Source organism: Tachypleus tridentatus, chromosome 13 (assembly GCF_004210375.1).
Source record: "Tachypleus tridentatus isolate NWPU-2018 chromosome 13, ASM421037v1, whole genome shotgun sequence".
In the NCBI taxonomy this organism is placed as follows: Eukaryota; Metazoa; Arthropoda; class Merostomata; order Xiphosura; family Limulidae; genus Tachypleus; species Tachypleus tridentatus.
The window spans coordinates 232,138,155-232,148,174 of record NC_134837.1 but is presented as its reverse complement, the minus strand read 5'-3'; the positions used below and the strand labels follow the sequence as shown (position 1 = coordinate 232,148,174).

Below are 10,020 nucleotides of genomic sequence, written 5' to 3'. Positions count from 1 at the left end.
CGCACGTAAGATACAAGATAAAATTTAAGAAAACAACAAAACATTAAATACAAGGTAGTAAAATATAGGAAATACTTTAATCTAACACAGCGACTCGGGCCTAACATCTTCTTTTGGTGATGTACTTCTAAAACGTATATACAGAACACAATCAAATATCACTAGAGTATTTAACAATAGGAGAACGTGCGAAACGTGGTTGTTAGTGTGGTGTAAACACTATTGGTGAATCAGTTGTTGGAAAGTTGGAGGGTGATAGCAGAGCTAACACTCTCTGTCCAACGATTTTAAGTCTTTATTAAAGTAGCACAAAATTAATCTGGATTTTATTATCTATAGGTCATTAGAAGTTAGATATGAAGAGCTACCTGGCATATTCGCTCTAAATCCGGTGCATATGTCGCTTTTCAGTTATCCAGTGTCTCTAATTCGAAACCAGCGAATAACCCAAACCGAGGTTTCTAATATTTTTTTCGCATTCCTCTTTCTTCAACAGACCCGCCACCTATTTAGTTCTAGCACTAACTATAATTTTATTTGACAGAGCTGAAACAGTCAGTCTTCACGATCTTTAACTTGTTATTTTATTATTGTTTTATGTAAGATCTACATTGCCTGGGCATTTATGTATACATATGTGATGAACATCTTACAAATTAGGAGCAATGAAGTATTTTTGGTGGCAGATTTGTTGTCTGAAATGTTGTATCTACAGAATAGCGTATTTTATATTTATCTGTGTTTAACAACTTTTTATCGGTAGTCAATACGTTCCGGTCTGGCATGGCCAAGCGCGTAAGGCGTGCGATTCGTCATCCGAGGGTCGCGGGTTCGCGCCCGCGTCGCGCTAAACATGCTCGCCCTCCCAGACGTGGGGGCGTATAATGTGACGGTCAATCCCACTATTCGTTGGTAAAAGAGGAGCCCAAGAGTTGGCGGTGAGTGGAGATGACTAGCTGCCTTCCCTCTTGTCTAACACTGCTAAATTAGGGACGGCTAGCACAGATAGCCCTCGAGTAGCTTTGTGCGAAATTCCAAAACAAAAGTCAATACGTTATCAATTATTGTGAACAATAATACAATGAATTAATATTTTATGTCATGTTCGCCTCCAAGAAGCTGTCAAAGAATGATTATTACACTTGTAATGCAGTATTAGTATTAAGCCTGTTACATTTTAAAACACTCTTTACTATTTCTATTTTACTTTTTATGTAAAAAATAGGATTATGCGTTTGTATGTATATGACTGCTAAGTGAAACTGTATTGTGAACACAAACTAATAGTGCGATCATAAAAAAGAGAAGATATAAAAATATATGAATTAATATTACTCTGTGAATAGGTTATGTTAATTAAAACTGCAGACAATGGGCAAAATTTAATGCACTGTAAGTAATACAACAACAAAGTATTTAGTAGCAGTGCAGATAAAATAACAGTTCTAGGGAGGGTGGAAGAGGTCTATGTTATACCTGATCCTCTCTGGTCCAAAACATGGACCAAATCCAGATGAAGATGAAGAATTTGATAGGGGACGTATAGTTCTATAAAGTGACACCAGAGGATAGATAGTGTGTTATCTACGTCTTCCTGAAAGGAATGTATCGTGTTGCCCGATACATAAAATGTCCAAACTAGGCAAATGTGTCACTAACTGTTATGTATTAAAGTGTTGTGTTGTTGTTCTTAAGCAGAAAAGTACCCAAACAGATATCTATACTCTTCTCACCGAAAGTAATGAAACCCGATTTGTAGCGTTATTAGACATTAGCCTTATCGCTGAGCCAAGTAATGTAGTACAGTTGCATTTACCTGTTTCTAAACGACCGCATATGAAAGTATCTGTTCATACATTCAATGTTCTCAGATTTATATGATATAAATATATAACTAGCGTATGAAGGTCAAGTCTACGTATATAAAGTCAGCATGTTACACATATTGGTCAATTGATTTTGCAATGTGTAGAAAGGTTATGTAACAAACATTATCTACTTCTGTAATGGGATACAAAAAGTGATTTTGACTTTGTAAGCATATTTACCCTTTATTAATATTTTTATGTTGTATGAAGCTTGAATTAGTATGTATATTTGTTATTTTCGTGTAGGAATTAAACTCACTATCTACGAGTTCTAGTAAAATGGGGAAGCCAGAGAGACAGGCTTGTTTACAGTTTAGATTTCACTACTTTCACCCTTAGCTTCTAACATGTAAGTAAACTTACAAGCTAAAGAAAGAGACAATAATAAGCTGTATGATTATGTAGGGTGAAGAAGGGGGAAATCTTTTCATGTAATTAAATTATTTTTACATGTTTGCTGATTATTTTATAATAAAAAGTTTTAGGAGATATATCAAGGTTCAAATGTTCTCGTTCTAATGAAGATCAGTCTGGCTGTTTTTCTGTTATTTGTTCTTCTCATAGGCATGATCAAAAGTACGTTGAAAGGTTCACTTGGCTTAAGTTTGTATTGCTCGAATTGTGATAAAGGATTTGCATAATTAAATGATCATCATTACATTGTATATTACTCTGACATTTCTACAAAAAGGTTAATATCTACAGATTTTAACAGGTTTTTCAAATCGGTAGGGTGTTATAACAGGTACAAAGTATAGATAAAACTCAAACTCTATCATCTCAGGTTTTATCTATACAGATATTATTTCAAAATTTTGAAAAAAAAACACAATAAAACAACATTTTTCCAGAGAATTATTGGTGTGGATAAATTAAGTATGACGGCTGTAAAATGTACCTTCATAGAACCAAATCATTGGTATTTTCTTCAGTTTAGAGATGTTACAGATATTTCAGAAGATATGAACTTTATTACAAAGTTCTCCGTGAATATGACGGTAAAGAAACAATTTCTAAAGGGTCTAAAGCTTGTTTGTTTGACGTTAAGCACAAAACTACACTAAGTCAAGTATCATTGTCGGTGTAGATATAATACCTCAAGATCAGAATCATTAACAGTTTCAGTTTTATTCCTGTAACTTTAGCTGTGTTCTGGCCTACTAATATTATAGAAGGAATATTTCCCATATTTGTTACACAGAAGAACCATAGATAATTGCCAGGGACTCGTATCAAACATCAGACTTTATTCATAAGACACCATGCCAACAGTACTTCGAAAGAAATTTTTGGAATGGTATCTATAGCAACAGGAGGAAAGTTACATCTTTGCTTTACAGAAACAGATGTACAGGAAATATTTTGATATCTAACATTAAATATTAAGATGTTTTGTTATTGAATTTTTATACATTTTTAAAACATATGTATATAACCAACCGATAACTAAAATTGTGTTTTCTTCATGTTTATTCACATACACCGTTCTGATATCGACATATTCCGATAGTACTTTATCTAATTCAAGGACAAGATGTTTCTCAAGGTGTTATAATTACCCCTTATATACATCAACATTGTTTTCACGTGTACGGTTATATTAATGAGTAATTCGAGCCCTTCATTGTACACCGCTCTGATCCTCAACCGTGGATATAACACATACAGGTCAGTCAGTATACGGTGGCTAGATTTTATTGGGGAATCAAAATGGATTAACAGTAGATATACCGTGAATGGTTTAGAAAAACAAATTCTTAATTAAAGGATAAACGTATTCTGTATGGAACGAAACAATGTCTGAAAGTTTAGTGAGTGTTACTGTCATGGATGTCACCCATTTGACGAATGTAACATTTGTTAAAGAATATTGTACATTAAAGCATGATCCAGCCAAGATTATTACAGATGTTACCCTTATCAATGATGGAGTTATTGCTCCTCACTGGAAGCGCAAACATGAATATTTTCTTCAGAGTGACTAAACGAACACCTTTACAGCTGACTCACCACTTCTCACACTTGACTGAAATTGCGCAACACATTTGAAAGTTAGGTCTGTCTGTGTTGTGGTGTATTATCGTTCATATATCAGTTGGAACTGACGATCCACCTCTAGGATAGTTTCTCGTAGATTTTACGGATGAACTTCATGGAGATCGCATCTCATCGTGGGTCGATGGTGAACTGGAAAACTACGCATATCAATGTATTAAATAGAAAAACCTAAACTTTCCATCAATGAAGTATATAGTCCTGAATATACTTGACATTGAACAACGATCTATAATTCCTACAAATTTATCTCTTAAACAGCAGCCATCATCAACTGATGCTGCTACCTACAACATTCCCACTGTTTAAGGGTTAAATAGAATATACTGGAACTATACGACACTCCTAATAATCATATGAGAATAAAACTGTATATGTTGTCTAATTTACATTAAACGTCACATCCTTCAAGTCTATAACACGTTACCCTATGATTACTATATGACAACATCTTTTAAAAGTTATATGGGGCTTGCGGGCTGAAAGGGGGCATAAACATGGCCTAAAGGCATTCAAATATGAAATGGTCCTGTTTTACAGGTGCAACAGGATCTGTTCAAGGTGATAATAATTTTCCTAGTTACTAAGTTACAATTAAATGTCTTTAATTATACTATTTATTCTAATATATCAAACAAGACAGATGTGTGAGCTATCTAATTCCTATAAACATTTAACTTTTGTTAAAAGTAAAGTCAGAGGAGCTGTATAGTAACCCTATTAATAAAAGTGATGACAAAACTGCCAACATATTCACTGAAATTAATAAAGATGACATTCTTAATTATAAACACAATTTGGTATCAGCCATAATTTTCTATGATTTACCTAATATTTGTAAAAAAGGAGTTTCATTACGACCTATTGTTTTCGACAATTGAGTTTTCAGCCATACTTTACTGGGCTTTAGTTGAATTTTTAAAATGTTCAATATCATTGAATCTATATAAATAAATGTCAGTATGTGTGTATGTGTCTGTTTCTTATACGTCTTCACGTTTCTTGCTCAATTAACACCAAACTTAACACAGTTATATAGCTCTATTTGTTATTCGACTACAAACCATAAACTTGATAATCAGACCAACTTCTTGCAATTCCATCTTTCACGAGTGCTAATAGTTATCTTTAGTGTTTTACACTATATTATTTACACCAAATAGAAAACTAAAGTTTCAATCTATCAAGCGATCTGGTTTGTTGTTTTCTTTACGCAGCTTTGTCTATTTTATAATTTTATTTCAAATTTCTTCTGATGAGAATTACTAATTACATTGGAGAGTTTAGTTTAGTTTCTTTAAGGAAATTATCACATAGCTATAAAGTCAGAAAATTATCATATTTATAGGACAGTGCTTTCTGTGTATTATTATTCTATATCCTTAGTTGTATTATTTAATCACATTAACACATTTCTGATTGTATCAATACCTTTAGTACATTAAAAAGTGAGCTTAAGTTTCATGATAGTTGACAACAAAGAAGAGAAGACCCAGGTGAATATAATATTCTTTGTTTTTCATGTGTATGTTTTATTTATTATTTATATCAGTGAGTAAAATGTAAAAAATAGTAATTTATGAAATAAGGTAAAGTAATTCTTCTTAATATGGTATGCTTGCGTGCAGCTCATGGGTAATTTAATTTTTGGGTTTCAGTTTCGGAACTCTTGTAAAAACAATCTTGTGAGGGATGTCAACATATTTAACCTGATTATTCTTTTTAGTTTCATGTACAATAAGATTATGTTTGTTTTGGCAACGTTCTAATTGGCACATGGGTGTTGGTTTCGGAGCTCTACCAATAATAAATTTGTTTCGGTTTTCAGCATTTTCAATAACAATAAAAACGTGTCTTTGGTGATGTTTTGGTTTACTGCCAAGTTTTACAGTAATAATTTTATCAGCATTGCAGACAAGTCTAGTAGACGGAGATCTGATGTTGCTTGACATCTCCCTCTGGATACATTCATCAACATCTTTTATTTCTTTTGAACCTGGAGTCTCTGTCTGAAGATGTAAATCATAATTAGTGAGACGACACTTATCAATCGAACAAAAATTGTTTTAATAACAATAATCGTTTATTAAACATTTTAAAAATATATAATTTATTCTTTATGTAATAATAATTTTACTATAATATTAGTGAAACCAAATAAATGTTTATATGAAAATTGTAAATTATGAAATTGGTTTCAGATATCTGATAAACGTTTTCTCGAAACTACGAAATACGAGTATATTTCAAGCATTGTCCCAACTAGTGAGGAAGGTGATATGCAGCAGACAATAGCTTTAAATACTGTTTTACATTTATGTTTTGTACGTTCACAAATACTAACTTGCTAAACCAAGATAAAACTACTGTTATAAATAAATGTCAATTGTTCTCCTCATTTTATTGTTATATTAATTAAGCATGAAAAGTTACGTAATCTCAAGTACAAATAATTAGAAAGAGAAAGTGTCTTCAAACTGTCTTATCATAGTTGTAACACTGAAGTAAATTACGGAGTTTATAGTACTTTAAAATATTCAATAATCTTAGTAAAGTCCACAAGAAGACAACTGGATATTTCAATAAATATCTGTCAGACCAATGAAAGCTGACTGACTATAAAAACAAACACTGTTGTAAAATGTTTCAAAGTGTTATTAACAAGATGTGGTGGAATAACTTGTAACAAAATGGTACAAATACACTGGTACTAAACTAAGAATAATAAAATCCACATTTTAAGTAAGTTACCGTTATCTAACGATTCGCCACAGTTATGTGATAACTGTTAAAAACAGAATCAGAAGTTAGAACATAACGTTATTTCAGTGTACATACAGTTAACAAACACAAGAAGCTTGACAATATTAACAACAAAAGGTATATTATAGTTATAGTAAGTCACAAAATAACTCACTTTAATATCAGTAGTGGAAGTATGTGTGGTAATGAAAAATCAAGAACAGACACTCTGACCTTTATGTTTTCAGATGTCATCAAGGCTATACATAATAGCAATGGAAGTACCTCTTACACTATCATATATTGTAATGTTTGGTTCTGGCTTCAGCTGAATGGATGATAATTGTCTTCCCACATGTAATAATATTGAAGAAGAGGTGATTGATCAGTTTATCTAGGGTACAGACTTATCAGACATCAATAGTATCGAACATGTATAGGTCTCTTTTGGAAGATTTACATGTATTCAAATGACTCTGAACATTAAGGATTCTCTGAACGCATCTTTTTCAGTAGTTGTGGATGTCTCAGGCTCTTAACAACATTGATTTTAAACACGTTACATTTATATGATATTGGTCACACAGTTTGACATAGTATACATTACAGTAAAGTGAAATGTTTTTAACTCTAAAAATGTGAATTCACTTCTACCAAATATTAATTGTAAGATGAATGAGAAATTAATTGAATTCTGAAACAAATACAGATAATAAGACGTCAGATATTCACAGAAATTAAATATGAGAATAATTGTAATTATTTTATAACAGTAATTTTACATTAACATTAATAATGTACTATTAATTCCGTTATATTTTAGTTGCTCCGCGCAATATATATATATATATGTGTAGGTATAAATAAATTTGTATGAAATGAAAGTTTGATATTAAGAGCATATTCTTGTTATTAATTGTTACATAATTATACTGTATAATACTGAGTGCTATAAAGAAAAAGAACTTTAAATGTATACAAACCGTTGTTAGTGAATCAGATTTTAATGTCTCTTCAGGTTTGTCATCATTATCGATTATCCTAACGTGTTTCATTGATTTAGTTTTATCAGAACCTGAAGCAGGCTTGCTCACGTTTTCCGCTCTTTCTGTATTCCTTTCTACTCGGTAATTTTCATTTATTGTCTGCAAGATGGTTGGTTGTGTCTGTTTTTGCTTTAAAACCATATCAGTTTCTCTTTTATTAAACTTATTTGTCGGGACCTTCTCACATTCAGGGATCATTGAAATAGCTTCCGAAATACCTAATTCACTAGGTGTGATCTTCCCAGTTACAAACGCCTAGTCTTCTAGCTTTGTAACGGCAAAAACACCACAAGACCCTAAGACGTGGTGTTTCAGGGTTTTCCATTCGACCCCCGGGCTTTTTCATTCCCGTTACAGAAACAATAAAAAAACACTAAACAATCATAAAATAATAATAATAAATAAAAAATCACGTGCCCGGCACGGCCAGGTGGGTTAAGGCGTGCGACTCGTAATCTGAGGGTCGCGGGTTCGCATCCCCGTCGCACCAAACATGCTCGCCTTTTCAGCTGTGACGGTCAATCCCACTATTCGTTGGTAAAAGAGCAGCCCAAAAGTTGGTGGTGGGTGGTGATGACTAGCTGCCTTCCCTCTAGTCTTTCCCTACTAAATTAGGGACGGCTAGCGCAGATAGCTCTCGAGTAGATTTATGCAAAATTCAGAAAACAAACAAAAAATCACGTGTTTCAAGAACACTAAAATATACATTATTATTAAATAAGCTAGGGATAATGGGTTATTCCTTTATTTATAAACTAAAGATATTAATATAAAAGCACTCTTGTGCTTAAGCAACAAATAATTGCTTTGATTCTGTAAGCAAGTGTGTTCAGTCATTATGCTCCGAACAATCAAACATAGTACCGCACATAAAAGCAGTTGTATCAACACAGTACCTCATATGAAGGTAAAGGTCTCAAATTAATACCTCGCCTGATGTCAAATGTATCAACGTAGTATCTTGAATGAAGGCAAATACATGAACATAGTATATCACATGAGGTCAGATGTTTATAACAGCAATTTGAATAGAAATAACATAAATAATAATCTTATACAACAAAATGAGAAATAAAAACACGATTTGTTTCTTTCATTTTTCTATATAAACAATACTAATAACGATTAATTCTAAATAGTTGTCTTTTTGTTGTTTTTTTCATAAGCAAACAGATCTATAAAAATACTTGAAAAATCACCACATATAAGTTTGGTAAGAAGTGTTAGCCATAACTGAAAACGTATTTTCACCTTATTTGTAAGGTTAATTAAATACATTCAGCTTTACTGGGTTCATATTGATGTTTTCACAAATTAACTACCAAAGGGGCACTAAACACACTTGACATTTTCAAACGAAGGAGCGCTACAACAGAATATCCAAAACTACTATTCAGTTAAAAGATAATTGGGTATTGAGGCCAGATGCTCTCTCACCCCAATATGATCGAATGTTTAATCCCAGTGTTCCACATATTTTAATTATAAAGAACTGGAAGATAACATGTAACTTATCACAAAGCAATAAAACAGATCAAAATTAGTGCTAGCTCTTCCATCCATCAAGGATATTTCACAACTGTAGGTTTTGAAGCCCAGGGAAAGTAACCTTGGGAACCACTTCAGTTGGATCTTAAGACAAAGAGTTGTTTTTAAATCCGTTTTATATAACACAAATCAAACAAACCGTCTTTCCATTGCCTACTTAATTAAAAAAGCCAGTTTGTTTAATCGCTATCCACTTACCGTATTAAGTTTTATAATTAGCTTCTTCACTTATTATGGTATATAATTATTTTTGCTAACCAATCGTATCCACTGATTCGTAGTTTATGCGTAATTACAACACTATTACTGTTTTCGTAAACAGTAATATTTTACAAATTTTGCTTTACTGTAAATTTCCTACATAAAGAACGATAACATTTCGATCACAAACACTGAACGTGGTACGTCACTGCTTACGAAGTTTTTCGCTTACTTGATAACAATTCTTTCTAATAGTTTTATTCAGAACTTATGACACGGTGCTAACGTTTTGAAAATCCATTGTTATAATAATCCTGTATTAAAATACTTGTTTTGTATTTTGACAAATTACTTTTATTTTGTTTCAAAAACGAGGTTATGTATACAATATAAGCATATTAAACATAGATTTAAGTTACGTTTTGGGACATGAACTGTTTTAGTTAAATATATTTAGGTCTTTTTAGTAATGATGTGAATCACACAGATGTGCGATCGGGACAAACTTTTATTTCACTTTCAGCACTTATTGAGTCTTAACGTCTTGTTAGAAAAGCAAT

General features: G+C 32.3%; 1 protein-coding gene across 1 annotated transcript in view; it reads right to left on the bottom strand.

The window, feature by feature from the left end:
• Positions 1-5,431: 5,431 nt before the first annotated feature.
• Positions 5,432-10,020, bottom strand: part of LOC143239251 (organic cation transporter protein-like) — a 53,631-nt gene continuing 49,042 nt past the window's right edge. The window contains exon 13 of the transcript XR_013021079.1: positions 5,432-5,932. The gene's annotated coding sequence lies outside the window, so the exon portion shown is untranslated. The remainder of the gene's footprint in view (positions 5,933-10,020) is intronic.